Here is a 17903-nt window from a genome sequence, read left to right as displayed (position 1 = left end):
GTTCTCTATAGCCTAGCTTGAACCAAGTCTGAAACCTAGCCTAGAGTGTAGTAGAACAGGAAAGTGCTCGGAATGGCCGCAGCACCAGTGTTCAGAAAGTAAATAGTAAATCCGAAACAGGGTCAATCCGCTTGTGGCGCTACGATCGGTAGTCTGCCAGGCAGTACAGCGCTATACTGCCTTTGACAGACAGTATAGCGAAAAACCAGAGAAAAGGTAAAGGAAGGAAGAAGGCGCGTGTTGCACTTAGTTACATCAACATGCAGGGTGGCCGAAAGAAGGCAAAATGGTTAGAGATTGAGGGACAGCTAAACAAGGAACAGATAGGTGTTTATGCGGTTACAGAAACACACCTATAATGCACCCTATCGCCGCGCCTCTTACCTACGCTGAGGCAGTAAAGCGCCAGCAGCTACACCAGCCCTCGCCGTTCCATGGTGTGCCGCATACCTCAGCTCCGGCTCAGCCGTCCGCCACGTGGGCTGCTCCCATCGCAGCAAATGTCTGGCGAACGCGTGATAACCGGCCGATCTGCTTCGCATGCGGCGGCCCCGGCCATATTGCCCGATACTGCCGTCGTCGCGTGCCAGGATATACCAACGCCCATTCACAGAACAACTCCATGAGCCGCCCCCTATCTCGTTATGAAAGTCCGGGTACTCAATCAAGCACGTTCTCACGTCACTACCCCGCACCTCCACCAAATGTAATGAAGTTAATTGGACAAGATTCTACCTTCTGTACGGTCGCCAGCCGTCGCACACTAATTACACTTTGCTGCCATACGCACCAGATGCATACGAGTGCACGACCGTGTCAGAAGCCGCCCGTCACGTTGAAGAATGCCAACTAGCCAAGCGTCTTACTACAACAAACCAACAGCGCCAGAAAGAGGCCCGCGATGACGACCACCCTCCTGCCGCAACGTTCGCACCTGGAACACTTGTATGGCTGCATGTACCATCCTGCGTACCTGGTTTGTCTGCCAAACTACTTTCAAATTACCATGGCCCCTTACCGCGTAGTCGAGCGCACCTCACCTGTCAATTACGCCATTGAACCGCTTACGCAGCTCGGCGACCGTCGTCGGCGTGGACATGTTATTGTTCACGTAGATCGCTTGAAACCGTACTTCGACCCGCTTGTTTCCACCTCTTAGATCGCCATGATGGCTTCATCTTTCTCGACGGGGGCAGTTATAATGAAGGAACGAACACAATGACAGGGAGCTCAACGATCATCATCACGAGCGGAGGCACCACGAGATCTGCGTTCGAACACCTTCATCTTCTTCGCCCTGTGTTCTACCGCCCGGTTCTGAGGCTTGTCCAATAAACCTCATTACACACCTTAGAGACTTGGAAGAGCCACCACATATTGGCAATTATATTTGGGAAACAGGATCACATCAGAAAGGAGAGGTGGGGGTGTTGGAATGCTAATTCATAGCAGAACAAAATGGGATAGAGTGATACAAACGTGTTCAGAGCACATATGGGTTTGGGGCACAGTAGGTGGATAGAAAACGTGGCTGGGTGTAGCTTACTTGTGCACGGGGAATAACTGCAGAGAAAAGAATTTTGAGATAGTGAAATGCATAAGCTCCGATATTAAAGAATTTGGTCATGATGCCGAAATAATCCTTCTAGGGGACATGAACGCTCACATTCATGACCTTCACGGATATTAAGACACCAAAGGCAAGTTATTGCTAGATCTCTGCGAGCAACATAGTCTTGAGATAGTTAACGTGGGGCCTAAGTGTGAGGGGCAGATCACGTGGGAAGTCGGAAACAGGCAATCGAGCATTCATTATTATCTCATGATAGAAGGAATATATGATAAACTTAGAGATATGAGAATAGACCAGGAAGGCATTAACAGCTTGGGTAGTGATCATAAACGCGTAATATTACAAATGGGATATAAAACTGAAAATAAGAACATAGAATCAAAGTTTGGCAGCTTGTATCTAAATGACAAACAAATAACAAATATAGCTGCAAGAGTCGAGGAAAAAGTAGATGAACTACCAGGCAAAGACTGGAAGTATAGTGAGCTGCTACATGTAATCACGAAAGAAGTGGAAAAAGAGAAGAAAACTATTTGTTGGAAAGGAAAGAGAAAGCCAAAAAGTTCGTGGAACAAAGAAATCCGGGAAGCGATCGAGATGCGACGTCAGGCATCATGGGAGCACAGACAGGCAAAAAAGGAGAAGCGGCCTAAGGACGAAGTCAACCAAATATGGGAAATATATTTAGAGCAAAAATCCATTGTGCAGAAATTAGTCGAGGCAAAAATTAAAGGTGAAAGTGAACGCTGGATGACAGAGATTCGCGAAAAGAAGGAGGCCGCGCCTAGGATATTTTGGAGCCACCTAAAAGCGCTGGGTAGGAAGTCTGTCACAATGCAACAACATATGGTAGATGAAGGAGGAAATAAATTGGAAGGATATGAAGCGCTAGGTTACATCCGAAAGATAACAGCCGATTCGTTTAAAAAGGTCGCCCAGGGGATTCCCCCGGTGTAATGTACGCAAAGGATGCAACCGACGAAGATGTAGTACTAGAGAATTTCAATTGGAAGAAGGCCGAAGGAAAATTCCTAAGCACACTACTCTACTGGGCTTAGATGTTCCCGTCAAGCCTCATTAACGAACTCGACATAACACTAAAGAAGCACTGCTGCTGAAAGCCTAAAAAGTGCTTACAGGAGAGGGAAATACCAGACAGTTTGGCGAAAAGTAGATGAACTTAGTCTATAAAGACAAGTGGAGAAAAGGATAACCTTCGCTCGTATAGACCGCTAACGATTACATCGGTGCTATACAGGTTGGCGATGCGGAGGCAGCTTGTAAAAAATAGTAGAATCCTGGGTAGAACAAAATTATATTTTGGGAGAACTTCAGAATGGATTTCGAATCGACAGGCGGTTAGACGATAATCTGTTTGTTCTTACCCAGTGTATAGAAATATCGAAAATAGAAAACAGGCCCTTATACGTAGCTTATCTAGATATCACCGGGGCGTATCACAGCGTTAATCAGGAAATCTTGTGGGATATATTGAAGGAAGTGGGCATAGGTGACGACTGTATACAGCTTTTGAGGGAAATATACCGAGAAAATACAGTTTGGATAGAATGGGAAGGAATAACTAGCAAGGACAGCGTTGAATTAGCAAGGGGCTGAGACAATGATGTCCTTTGTCCCCGCTGTTATTCGTGCTGTACATGGTGAGGATGGTAAAAGCGCTAGAAGGTAGCAACATTGGATTTAATTTGTCACACAAACAGGTCGGCACGATGGTTGAGCAAAAGCTTCCAGGTCTATTTTAATGCTGATGATATTGTCTTATTTTCGGATAGTCAAGATGATATACAGCGACTGGCAGATATATGCGGAAGGGAATGTGAGGCTTTAGGACTAGGATTTAGTGCAACAAAATGTGGATTGATGGTATTCAATGTTCACGAAGACCACGCGATCTTAATACAGGGCCAAAAATTACCGAGGGTAATAAGAACTTGTTGTTGGGCGAGTTGGTGAGTACTTAACATCGTGGTTTAGCGCTAAAGAAAGACAGACACATGTGAGAGACTGGACAGGCGCTACTAACAACTGGCTTATTGCAAGGGTTGCAATGGAATAAATACCACACTGGTGCGCAGACGTGACGAACGCGTAACAAGACGTCACCACTTATCAGGCTACAGGCATGTGACATCAAAAAGCCTAATCTCATTTCTATACAAGCAGATAGATGTGTCGCTAACACAGTTAATACCTTTTTTCTTTATATGATACGCCTCCCAGAGTTCGCGGGCTGATTTGTTCCAGCTTCTTCCTAGAATCTTAGCTCTCGAAATATCGGCTCACACATGCATTTTCGGCAGTGGAACGAAAGATGGGCCCCATCTACTTTCTTTAGATTTTGCGCATGCTCCCTTAACCGGTCATTAAGGCATCGGCCTGTTTGCCCTATGTACGACTTACCGAAGACAGCGGTATGTCATAGACCACTCCTTGCACACATTTCACAAAGGGCGAGGCGTGCTTCTTTGAGCACCGTTTATTCTTGCAGCCCACCTTTGTTGTGCGAGGGCACAGCTGTGCAAGCTTGTTGGGCGCCGAAAAAACAAGCGGGACCCTATGCCTACTGGCAACCTTCTTCAGGTTGTGCGAAACCTTGTGCACATACGGCACAACTTCAGGTTTCTCGCTAACATTGACCAATGCCTTGAGCAGATTCTAAGCCATAAGGTTAAAAAAGTTTTTAGATACATGGACGATTTTTTGATTATTTTAAGCGACAGTAGCACAGTGCCGTACCGAGACCAGGTGGACCTAGTGATCAACCTTTTTAAACAGCATGGAAAAGGCTTATCGTTCACGCGAGAGCTGCCCCAAAGTAACATGTTGCAGTTTTTAGATCTTAATTTGCGCTTTTGTAAGAGTCACACATGTTGGATGTATTCCCCTAGGGCACGAAAGGAACTCTTACCCTATGACTCTGCCCACTCAAAGCTTGTTAAGAGGGGCATCGCTATATCCTGCCTGGAATCGGCCTTGCGAAAGTCGTGTTCACATGTAGTAGAAGCGGCCTTTGTGAAACAATTGGAAAGACTATTGTCCGCGGGTTTCCCTGGACCGGTCTTGGTGGCGGTGGCTGAGGCCCTACTCCGAAAACTGAAGGGCAGCGCCAAGCGAAAAACAGCGGATGAGGGAGCACCGGGGAAGAAACCTGAAGTTGTGCCGTATGTGCACAAGGTTTCGCACAACCTGAAGAAGGTTGCCAATAGGCATGGGGTCCCGCTTGTTTTTTCGGCGCCCAACAAGCTTGCACAGCTGTGCCCTCGCACAACAAAGGTGGGCTGCAGGAATAAAGGGTGCTCAAAGAAGCACGCTTCGCCCTTTGTGAAATGCGTGCAAGGAGTGGTCTATGACATACCGCTGTCTTGCGGTAAGTCGTACATAGGGCAAACAGGCCGATGCCTTAATGACCGGTTAAGGGAGCATGCGCAAAATCTAAAGAAAGTAGATGGGGCCCATCTTTCGTCCCACTGCCGAAAATGCATGTGTGAGCCGATATTTCGATAGGCTAAGATTCTAGGAAGAAGCTGGAACAAATCAGACCGCGAACTCTGGAAGGCGTATCATATAAAGAAAAAAGGCACTAACTGTGTTAGCGACACATCTATCTGCTTGTATAGAAATGAGATTAGGCTTTTTGATGCCACATGCCTGTAGCCTGATAAGTGGTGACGTCTTGTTACACGTTCGTCACGTCTGCGCACCAGTGTGGTATTTATTCCATTGCAACCCTTGCAATAAACCAGTTGTTAGTAGCGCCTGTCCTGTCTCTGACATGTGTCTGTCTTTCTTTATTGCTAAACCACGATGTTAAGTACCGAGGGTAAGTGTGTACAAGTACCTCGGAGTATGGGTAAATCAGGGGGATAGATATATGGAGGTACAAGAGAAAGCATCGGTAGCAAAGGGAAAGAGGAATGCTGCAATTATGAAGCAGAAAGCTTTATGGGGATACAATAGGTACGAGGTGCTTCAAAGTCTGTGGAAGGGTGTGATGGTCCCGGGGCTTACATTTGGGAACTCAGTGGAGTGCATGAAGTCAGAGGTACAATCAGGAATGGATGTAAATCATAGGACGGTGGGCCGCCTCGCGTTGGGCGCTCACGGGAAGACGACAAATGAGGCTGTAAAGGGAGATATGGGATGGACAGGCTTTGAAGTGAGGGAAGCGCAGAGCAAAATGAGATTCGAAGAGAGGCTGAGGAAAATGAAGAAGAGTAGATGGGCAGAGAAGGTTTTCAGGTATTTGTATAGAAAAAGCGTTCACACGCAGTGGAGAAAAAGAACTAGGAGGCTCACCAGTAAATATACGGCTAGCAGTGCGAGGGATGTGGCAACAAGGAGCATCAAGGGGAAGGTCAGAGAGGCGGAGAGGACTTACTGGATGACAGCGATGGAAAAGAAGCCGGCTCTGAGTAACTACCGAAAGGGAAAAAACGAAATAAGGAGGGAAAGGTTTTATGATAATTCAAGGGGAAGCGCTTTACTGTTTGAAGCAAGGTCGGGCTGCCTTAGAACGCGTAGTTATAAAGCGAGATTCAGTAACGAAGAAGAACAATGTACATGCTGCGGGGGAACTAAGGTGTGAAGAAGCACCTCCAAAAAGCCGAGTGAAGCAGACGACAGCAGAGCGTCCCTCAAGAAGAGGAAGAAAACGAAATCAGATTGAGAGCTCGCGCAGCGAATGCGAAAAGAAAGGGCTCGCGCAGGCGATCGGTGGCTGGAACGCCGGCAAGACGAGGCGAAAGAGCCTACTGCGGACCCGCAACTACGCGCGAGGTTCCGAATGCCGCACTCCTGTGTTCGAGCCGTCGAAGTCCTCGGGCCATGGCGTGAGCGGCGACAAGTTCCGGGAGAGCCCTGCTGCCGGCCATCGTCGAGACAGCGAGCGTGTTCGACGCCCCGGAGGCCCCGGGGCCCGCTGGCTACCGCGTCGAGCGAGCTGTGGCCGCCTGCTACTTGCGGCTTCGCCTGAGCCTGCTGCTTCTTTCTGCGCCGGGACGTTGGCCGCCGCACACCAGCGACAGCCGCAACGCAGGGACGCATCGAGCCTCGCTTCACAAGGCACTGGACGTCTTCGGAGACGATTGTGAGACTGCATATTTGTCTCCTTGTTTGGAACCGCGTACGCGGGCCCGTGTTGTTGTTCTTGTTGTCCTATGTGTTTGTCGCTCAATATAGCTGTCTTTTCTGTCACGCACTGTCTCCACCTTCCTCGCGTCACACGCCTTGCGACGTGACGAACCTAACCACCACATAAGGAAACGATGGAACATGTACTGATTGAATGTGGCGATATTCACCAGGCATACGTGTGGGCACGAGTCTACAGGAAGCCTTGGGTTTTAGGGACAACAATGGAAAGCTGAACACGTCCGCGATATAAATAAGTAAGAGACGGTTAGAGTATTGGTGGGAAAAGTAGAGATAAAGTACAAAAATAAATAATGGGGGAAAAAAAAGGTCATTCTGCCTGAAGAGGCAGAGAGATGGATCGTGAATTTATATTTTTTTGGTATAATAACATAGATTTAATCAATGTAGATGGGGTATTGGGCCAACAATAAACAAGGAAGGTTTTTCTTTTTTTTTCTTCGAGCCTGGTGGCAGACATGTCACCGCCCTGTTATAAAGGGGACGCTCATAGCATCCATCCATCCATGCAATGTGTAGTCGTTTAATAGTTGCGCGCGGCTCCGCCAAAGTGGAGCAGGGGTGGAATGCCCGCTTCCCACTCAAAAGACCCGGGTTCCAATCGCTGCTGTAGAAGCGGGGGGGGGGGTATTGTTAGTGTCACATTTTACAGCTTTATTGGTGTTCCTTTTTTTGTTAAAACAAGCTTCTGTTGCTACGTCTTGCTACGAAAAGTAACATAAAATTTGAAATCTCGTTTAAAGTCTCGTATTCGCAAAAATCTCGGAGGCTGCACTTTACGTTTATGTTGAATCCCGGGCGGCGGCGCTGCAAATAACTACGCTCACTGTCAAATGCCGTCTATTTTAGATCACATTTTGCGTTACTTTTTGAAACATCACGTAACAACTGAAGCTACCTTTAACAAACAAAGGAAAACCAATAAAGCTATAAAAGGTGGCATCAAGAACAAAAACGCACCATCTGCAGCTGCGATTTGAACCGGGGTCTTTTGAGTGGCAATCGGATATTCTACCCTGGCACCACTTCGGTGGAGTCGCGCGCAACTCTTAAACGATGACACATTGCAGACTACCGATAACAGCCGCACAAGCGGATCGACCCTCTTTGGGCTTCACTTTTCGAAGCTCGTTCTGAGCACTCCCCTGTTGCAGTACACTCTACCTAGCCTTAGCCAAGTGACGTAGCATTAGCCGATAAAGCCTCCTACTCGGATCGCCAAGCTACGCTGTTATCCAGCCTTGCGCGGCCGAGTGCAAGCTTCTTCATTTTTTTTACATGCCTTCCCTGGGTCAATCACAATATTTGCTATTACGGGGTCTGGTGATAGGTTTGTGTCGGGGCGTATCTCTGGACGTTCCACATTTCTGTGCACTTATTATGTAATAATTTCTTAGGGATGCACGAGTATATGGGTTTTGCGTTGTTTGTTTTTGTACTATGAAGCCCAAGTTCGCTCTATTGTTTCTGTAGTTGTTACGTATGTAGATACCGAAAATTTCTCAAGTCACGGCAGACATGTGCGTCTATTGTAACGCGTCTGTATTGCTTTGTTTTCATGTATTCGGGTTTCACCCAGAAAGACTTAGCAACGCTCGACGCAGACCGCACCGCAATGCTTGAGAAGCTTCGCCATCGTTCGAGATCCTTCTGTTAAGAATACGCGCTGGATGCAAACAGTCAACTTCATTCGAGAGCTTACGCGACAACCAACGATAGCGCTGGTTGGTTCGAAGACTCATGTATAGAAGAGGGCGCGTTCCAGCGACGATCATATTACTCGACGGCCGACGTCTGTTCTCGCCGCCATCAGTACACAGCGTATATCGCTTCTCTGTTGAGTTTTCATTTCCGGGCACAAGTGAGCCCAAATAAAAGGTTTTGTATTCCCAGTCTTGCTGCAGCCTCCTTCATCGTCACAACCACCTGACAATATAAATGCGCCTCTCGCCTTCTTAAACTGAGCTCAAAATTTGCAAGGGTACCAGTGTGGGCTTGTTGGTTCATCCTAAACTGGAGAGTAGCATAGCGCGGGAAGACACAAGGACAAGGAAGAACTACGAGACGTAAAGAAGCGCTATGTTTACGCTTGTGTCTATTTATTCCTGTCCTTCACTCTTAAGTGGTGCGAAAACAACTGTACAATGAGTTCCGACCAACTAACCGTCCTAAGACTTAATTGCGCTGGAATTTACGCTAATGGCGACACGTGAATAGCGCGAACATTTTTTTTGGCAGGTTATAAACGTTCCCGCAGAAAGACATATTCAGGACTAAAAAGACAGGGCGTGCAAACACGGACACAAGAACGAAGTCAGGACACCCCAAACGCCGGCTAACAACTGAAGAGACGCACAACGGCGGAAAAGAAAGAAGGCACAAAAACTTATCTGCAGGAGGACTGGGCGTTGTTAAGTGGAGGAGGGCTGCGCTTTACTAAAGAGGAGACTCAGAATAACGGAATGCGATTTCTAGACATTTCCTTAACATTCCAGAAGAGCCACGTGTGCTGGCAATATTCTCCTAGATCTTCGAAACCGCTGTTAAATTTTTCGTCGAAGCACTCGAAGGTTGTACAAAACGGCATCGCCATGTCTTGCCTTAAGTCAGCCCTCACCAAGTCGTGTGAGAGCAAAATGAGTGATAGCTTTACCGCACACGTTACGCGTCTTTTAGATGTAGGCTATCCTCGTGATGCAGTGGCCACGGTCGCTGAACGTTTAAAGAAGTCCATCATGTTAAGTCCGAGCATGGTTGCAGAAAGCGGTAGGAAGAAACGTGTCGTAGGTATACCATACATTCATTGCGTATCTCACAGGCTAAATAAAGTAGGAAGTAGATACGGCGTTAATGTTGTTTTAACGGCTGCCAATAATCTAGGTAAGATTTGTGCCGCTGTGCAGAGGAATAATAAGCGAGTAAAAGACAGGAAGCGGACCGATATTTGTTTCGTTAAACACACCAACAAATTCATTGATTGCGTACAAGTGTGGTGTATAAGGTTCCTTTCAGCTGCGGCCACTTCTACGTAGGACAGACGGGCCGCTGCATTAACCAGAGATTATTGGAACATAAGAAATCGCTAACCGGAGGCTCACCTTGTACTCTATCTTTACATTGTCGAGATTGTAAGTGCACGCCTAAGTTCGATAAAGGCACAGTGTTGTACCGGCATAGAAATGAATAAACGCGCCTGATGATTGAAGCATGGCATACCGAGAATAGTGGTAGCGCATGCGTGAGCCAACCATCGACTAGCCGCGATTGAACGCGACGTAGGGGGCCTAATAGTGTTAAGAGCCGATTTCCAACAGCTTAAATCTGCGAACTCCTCTCTTGCAACTCAGTTGGACCGGGTCGAAAGGCGTGAAGATGACCTTGAAAATAGGTCATGCAGAAAAACTTCGTCTTTTACGGACTGAAAGACGCATCAGGCGAGAGTTGGGAAGAGTCTGAACGTCAGGTGCTGTCACTTTGCGCGGACCATCTGGGTGTTCAGGTGATGACATGGGACATCAACGGGCTCACAGGGTGGGCCGATTTTCCAGCTCGAAGAAGAGACCCGTCGTAGCACAGTTTCGTTCCTTCAAAGAAAAGCAGGATATACTTGTCAGGGCACACAAGTCAAGAGAAACGTCTCTGTCAATAAGCGAGGATTACTCAAGCAAAGTCCGTCTCGAAAGGAGAAAACTGGTTGCATTTGCCAAAGAGCGCAAAGAAACGTTCAGGCTTCGCTTTAACAAGCTAATTATGGGGTCCCGAACATTTATGTACAATTCTTCCAGTGATGACGTAGAACCGGTGCGGTAACAATGAATACTTCGGTTCGACACGAAAGGCAGATCAGCCAGAACTGGTCTTCGTCGCTGTAAACTGTCGGAGCATAAGAAATAAGACGGACACCTTTGCAGACCTTGTGGCTACTACAAACGCCGATATAATCTTAGGCACCGAGTCATGGCTCGACGACATTATTTACAACGCAGAAGTTTTTCCGTCACATATGAACGTCTATCGCAAAGATCGCGATGCGCGGGGCGGGGGCGTTTTCATATTGGTTCATAACTGATTAAAAAGCTGTCGGTACCACTAAGCACCCTTCAGTGCGAAGCCGCGTGGTGTAAAATAGAGCTTTCACACGCGCAACACGTTGCGGTGGACTGTTTTAGGGGCGAAGCTCCTCTTACACCCTTGTTACACAGGCAAGTTAACCGCAGTTACGACCAACCACGGTTAACCGCGTTGAACCACGGTTAGCGCCAACCACGGTTCGCCGATGTTACACGGCGCACAAGCGACCTCGGTTAAAGCGGATTTGCTTTGGCGTGAATGGCTCTGCGTCTGGCGGCAGTCCGGCGTTTAACTCGGCTGTTATTGCCGCGTCCACTTTCGCATTCCTTGAGGTGCTGCGCAGATGACGCTAATTGTTTTCCGAGAGCCTAATCAGGCTTTCTGTGATTCGTGCAGTCCAATTCGTTTTTCACGAACGCTCGCGGCGTACACACGTCCTCCATGGAGGCCGCCATTTTCTCGGTTAGCTGCCAAACCGAGGTCGCCAAACTCGGTTTCGTACAACCGCGGTTAGCGGCATAACCGCGGTTTCGCATACTGTGTAACATAAGCAAACCGCGGTTACGCGTAACCGCGGTTACACTAACCGAGGTTTAGGCTGTCCGTGTAACAAGGGTATTAGTCTAACCTTGTCACGTCTCCGTTGTCCGGCGTAGCCACCTTTGCAAACTGCCCACTACTTCGTCTTTGCAAACATCCCACTACGACCCATCACCGATCCTTTGCAAACTGCCCACTACTTCGTCTTTGCAAACATCCCACTACGAACCATCACCGATCCATCACTTCACCGACCATAAAGCCGTTATAATGAAGGGGGAACCGAAGCCACGTCTACCTACCACTTACGAATAATAAAATTTCTTGTATGAATATATACAGTGTTTGTCACGTCTTTGATGATGTACTGGGCTATCGCTTTGATTACTGCGGGGCGAAACCACTGAATATTTCACGGTGTAACCATGATTGGTTCAGGAGCTTCGCCCAAGCTCTTCATCATTCACCCATGGATATGCTGTGAATTTTTATCGGCCGCCTATCTACAACAATGCGCAATCGCTAGAAGCTTTGTCTGACGCACAGGCTGCATTGGAAACAGAATATATTTTACTAGGAGGGGACTTTAACCTTCCTGATGTTGACTTGATGCATTATGCTCCTGTCTTCCGCTTACGGTTTGGCCTGTACTTGGCACTTGAGGAGCTCATTCGAGAACACGCATTACATCAGTTTGTTGCTTCTCCCACAAGGTACAGTGGTTTATGTGCTAACATACTAGATCTTGTTTTTTTGCAATCATCCCACCTTCATAAAGTCAGTTACAACGATGACTGGGATTAGTGATCATGAGGTAGTTGTTGGTAGTTTGGTTTCTCAAAATATATAGTTAAAGAGAATGACGCCGCGTAGAATTTATTTTTAAGAAAACGGTAACTATGATGCCATATCATCTAATCTTACTTCATTTTTCACTGATTTTCAGGAGTGTTCTTCGATCATGAATATCACCAGTCTTTGGCAGCTTTTTAAAACCGAGCTTGCTAGATTTGTCAGTAGTCATGTACCTTCCAAGGTTATTTCCGGGAAACGGAGGGCTGACAAACCTTGGATTACCACAAGCCTAAAGAAGTTATTTATTAAAAAGAATCGAATTTTCAAGCGTTTCCGTTTAACAAGGACTGCTGATGCTCAAGAAAAACTCGCTCAACTAAGTCGAGTGTTAAATAAGCAGTTAAGAGAAGCGAAATATTGCTTTTTTGTTTCCTTGGAAAGAAAGCCGATTACTAATCCGAAGGAGGTATGGAAATATGTGAAATCGAAGAAGGTAGACGCTGTTGGCATTCCTGACATACTTGATGGCAAAACGACCTTATCGGAAGATGCGGAGAAGGCAGCCTGCTTAAACCGATATTTTAAAATGAGTCGACTGTTTTCTTACTAATTGCTCACAATACGTTACCGCTAACGGCTACGATTCATCAATGTGCTCTGTTGTCTCAGGAGTGCCCCAAGGACCAGTCATTGGTCCTTTGTTGTTTTTAATATATATTATTGACCTACCCTCGCAAGTAACTTCTAATATCGATCTCTTCACTGATGGTTGCGTTATTTTTACAGAAATAACTTCAGACGACGATTGTAATCGCCTAGAATCTGATCTAAATGTAATATCTAACTGGTGCAGCTTGTGGCTAATGGAATTGAAATTTGACATATTTAAAGTTATGCATGTATCTAGGTCACCTAACTCCTCTCTGGTATACTATACTACTTAAATAACCTCCCTTTAGATCAAGTAACCTCATATAAATACTTAGGAATTGTGTGAACCACGCCCACCGGCTATCGCGAGATAGCGCCACGTGCTGCGCAGAGGCGGCGTGCGTGGCCCAGCTGCGCGGCTTAAAAGGGGCAGCCTGCGCGCCGCCCAGGGGAGACGCGCCTGGGCTGCCGGGAAGGACGGATGCGGCCACCCGCGCTGGCCGATTGCTGCTGCCGCCGATCATGGTCGCCGCCTCGTCGTCTCGTGTCCCTGGACCGACCCCGCAGTATGCAGCGTAGAGTTGAATAAATTATTGTTGTTTGTTGTGAGTTGAAGTTTCCGTCGTCCTTGCTTGAACTACGCGCGGGCGCAGCAAGCCCAGTACCCAAAGAATTCATATCTCATCCAACCTTACTTGGGCAACACACATCAACTACATAACTAGCAGTGCTAACCGCACCCTTGGCTACCTCAGGGAAACTTTTTTGATGCTCCTGACTCTTTAAAACTACTACTCTATAAAACATTAATACGTCCAAAATTAGAATATGTCTCATCAGTCTGGGACCCTCATAACACTAACCTAATTAACGCATTAGAACTAGTTCAGAATAACGCAGCTCGTTTTATTCTTTCTACTTAGAACTGCCAGCGCTAACAGCTATGAAAACTAGCATATCACTTTCATCTCTTACAGCCCGGCGTAAAATCTCCCGTTTATCATTGTTTCATAAAATATTTCACCGCACAACATTGCATGACATGTTCATTCATAATCCGCACTATGTATCACGTCGCATCGATCATTCTTATAAGGTTGATGTTCCTTCCAGCAGCGCCAACACATTTTATAAATCATTCATTCCTCGCACGTCACTAGAGTGGAACCACCTTCCCGAAAATATTGTGTCTATTAGTGACAACTCCTTGTTTCGTGTTGCATTAACCAGCATTGCTAACTAGATTGTTATTAAATGCGAAACATTTCTTAGCGAACCTCTGGCACTTTGAGCGTTTCTATCTACGTATCTATCTATCTATCTATCTATCTATCTATCTAGCCGCCTACGTCTGGGTGCTCTCATGATCGCCTCCTCCACTTGGTGTAGACCAAAATTTGCATGGCAGGGTAAGAGTATTTGACGAATATGATTGCCGGTTCAGCATATGAATAACATTAAAATCCTGTCGCGTGCGTCGTCAAACCCTTTCCACTAGACACGTGTGGCACATACCCGTTTACCACGGGCCGCGGGGTATGGGTATGCGCCACAGGTGATTGACAGTTTATATCTACCCAGGAACAGCGAGGAGAGACATTGGTAACTTAAATGCTATATCGTTAAGGAAAACCAACATCGGCAGCGTTGACTCAACGAATGGAAATAATGAAAATTAGGATCCCAGCCGGAATTGAACCCAAGCATTCTGCGTGCCAATCAGATATTCTACCACTGAGCCACGCCAGGTCTATAAACTGGTTTGGAAAAACAGCATACGCAGGCGTTATATCGGTGCAACGTCAATTGTGGTTGTGGTGCTGGCTGTCTAATCTTAAAAGAACGCAATAAACACTACATGATACTCCTACGATATGTACTCCTACGATGCAGGCGTCATATCAGATTAACGTCTGAGTTCCAGTGTTGGCTCCGCTTTTATAGCAGTCTTATAAAGATTACATTTGTATTCCTATGATTGAGCAAGATATATTGAAGCATTCCTCGACCCCAGAGGAATACATTAGCCAAAGTTACATATGATATCCACATCACCGCACCGTAAAGTGCACTTCGTCCGCCAGAACGACGCAGTCTCCTCTTCATTTCTTACGAGGCTGGGCGATGGCCTCATAGTGACCGAGGATGATGCCAGATTAATTGACAGCCGCTTTGTGGATTAGGCTACGTAGGCCACATACGCCCAGGTAGCCTACGAATGCGACAAACACCAGCCACTGATGTTGGTCTGCGTAGCACTATCCAGGCCTACCAGCCTCGATGGCCTATACCTCACCAACGCGAAGGGTGGCTTCAGGTTCCGACATGTCGCCGGCTCTGTCGACAGACAATTTGTCGACGAAATGACCGAGGCATCCACGACTTCCAACAGCTCTACTATACCATATACTTCACTACAGATGGACCCGTCGTCACGACGATCACGACCGGATACTATCACAAGTCATGACCAGCTGCTGGTGCTCACTGATCACGGTGATGACGCCCTTGTTCTAGAACTGTCAAGAACTTCTTCCACACATGCACACGGGTTCGTGAAACGTGCGTGTGTTCTCGGGACACGTATAAGCACTACATATCACCTTAACGCTTCTGGTGTTGGTAATACCCACGTTGCCATTGGCAGCGTTACCCAACCGTAAACATCTGGTTATATAACACATATGCGGCTCTTCAGCATATATATGTGTGCGTATAAAATGTATACAAATGTTTAGTATCATTTTGTAACGTGTCGCTCACTAAAAAAAGTTACGCCAGTCACCTACCCACCACATGCTTCGCATAACATCGACTCCTACGGTACGTGGGATCTGCCGAATTTTTTTATTTTTCCGTATGGATGTTTGTTTTTCTTGCGTTTGTTCATGTATTCATTGTATAACTTACCTTGATTTAATATTTGTGTTGGTTTATTTATTTCTTATTCTGTAATAAATATTTATGCTTTACTTATGCTGTACAAACTCCTGATTGTAACCACTCCCCTCTGTAATGTCTTGTTTGACTCTGAGGGTATAATAAGTGAAATAAATGAAAAAAATTTTCAGTCCGTGTTTTCTGAACCATTTCCAGGTGAAATGCCATACACGGGGCCCCAGGAATTGGAACTTATTGATGACATTGTTATCTCTGCTAGTGGCGTATGCGCTCTGCTCGAACGCCTTGATTCAAACTCGGCTACAGGGCCTGATGCTATTTCTAATCATGTATTGAAGATGTGTGCAAGAGCTTTGGCGCCATTTTTTGCTGTCTTATTTTCAAAATCGCTTGAATATCAGGAACTGCCATCTCAATGGAAACTAGCAAATGTTGTACCAACACCAAAGTCTGGAAACAAAAATAATGTCGCTAACTACCGGACAATTTCATTGACCAGCGTATGTCGTAAAACACTTGAACACGTTATATATAGCGGTATTATAAAGCACTTGGAAACAATTTTTTATGTGCAGTTCAGCATGGTTTTAGGTCCGGAGTTTCATGTGTTACACAACTGTGCCAATTTTCTCATGATGTTTTAAGTTGATACGATAAAAGTGATCAAGTCGATTCGGTATTTTTAGACTTTCAGAAAGCATTTCACAACGTTCCACATGCTCTCTTATTACATTGTGGGATGCGGAGTCGGTGAAGGACGGATCCCAACATAAAACGAAACGATGTTTATTAACGTAGTAGCAGCAGCAGGGCAAGCATGCCGATGCTGCGCTTCGGAAGGTTAGAGAAACAAACCTGAAACAAAGCTTGGTAGCTTGGGTTATATAGCCAGCGGTGGTGACGTAAGCCTCCGGTGAAACTGCGTGGTGCTGTCTTTTATCGGAAGCGTGTTGCAGCAAGTAGCTGTGTCACGCCGGGCTAATCAGTGACGAGACGGAGGCTGCGTAGGTCTGTGCGCAGTGGTCGCCACAACATAAATTATCTTTTTTAGGTCTGCCTTCTTCTGTTCTTGGTTAGTTGAGGGATTATTTATCTTCTAGAAAACAGTCCGTCCGAGTAAATGGTTCTTCTGCGTATGTCGATGTCGCTTCCGGAGTGCCACAGGTTTCAGTGTTGGGTACTTACTTTTTCTGGTCTATATTAATGATTTGTCAGAGACGCTAACATCAAACGTGAGGCTGTACGCAGATGATTGTGTTATTCATAAATCAATTCACAGTATGGACGATATTTGTGTTTTACAACGTGATCTTGACACTGGGGTGAGGTGGTGTGAAAAATGGAAGATGCGTTTGAATGTAAATAAGTGTTGTTTCCTCAGTTTTACAATGAAACGCAAGCCATATCACTCTTCCTACAGTGTGTCAGGACCACTGCTTGACCGTGTTGAACATTTTAAATACCTTGGTGTATACTAGTCTGCCGTTTTATCTTGGCACAAGCATATAGGTAACGTAACTGGCAAAGCCAATGGTGTGTAACATTTTATTAAACGCAACTTCAAGTCTGCCCCAAAAAGCTTGAAAGAAGCTTTGTGTGTTACAGATGTCCGACCCATCCTTGAATATGCTTGTCCAGTATGGGATCCTCATGGTCAAACTCTAATCTATGAAATTGATCGCATACAAAACCGCGCTACACGCTTTGTCAGTGGCAGTTACAACATTAACTCCAGCAACACCTGCATTAAAAGTAACTTAGGATGGAAACTTCTTGAGCAGCGCAGAAAATTCTTGCGATCAAAGTTTCTCCATTCGATATTTTGTGATGAAATTCGCATTAACAAAAGTTTGTACATGATGAGCCCATATTACATGTCACATAGAAATTATCACTCGAAAAAAATCCGTGAGATCAGCTGTCGTACCGGTGTCTTCGCTCATTCTTTTTTTCCTTTCAATATTCGTGAATGGAATGATTTGGATGCGTGTGTTGTCGATCTTCCCGCTGATGCTTTTCCTTCGTCACTACAGGATGTGTGCTTTTCGTGAACGCGCACGCACTGCTGCGCGAATGTGTTTGCCTTTTTTTGGACTGTACAACGGTGTGATTTTTGTACCCCCCTACAATAATGCCCACTTGGGCGACGTAGGTTATTAATAAATAAGTAAATAAATAAATAAATATACCGTCAATTAAC

Source organism: Rhipicephalus sanguineus, unplaced genomic scaffold (genome assembly GCF_013339695.2).
Source record: "Rhipicephalus sanguineus isolate Rsan-2018 unplaced genomic scaffold, BIME_Rsan_1.4 Seq589, whole genome shotgun sequence".
Lineage (NCBI taxonomy): Eukaryota > Metazoa > Arthropoda > Arachnida > Ixodida > Ixodidae > Rhipicephalus > Rhipicephalus sanguineus.
This window is presented reverse-complemented; position numbering follows the sequence as displayed.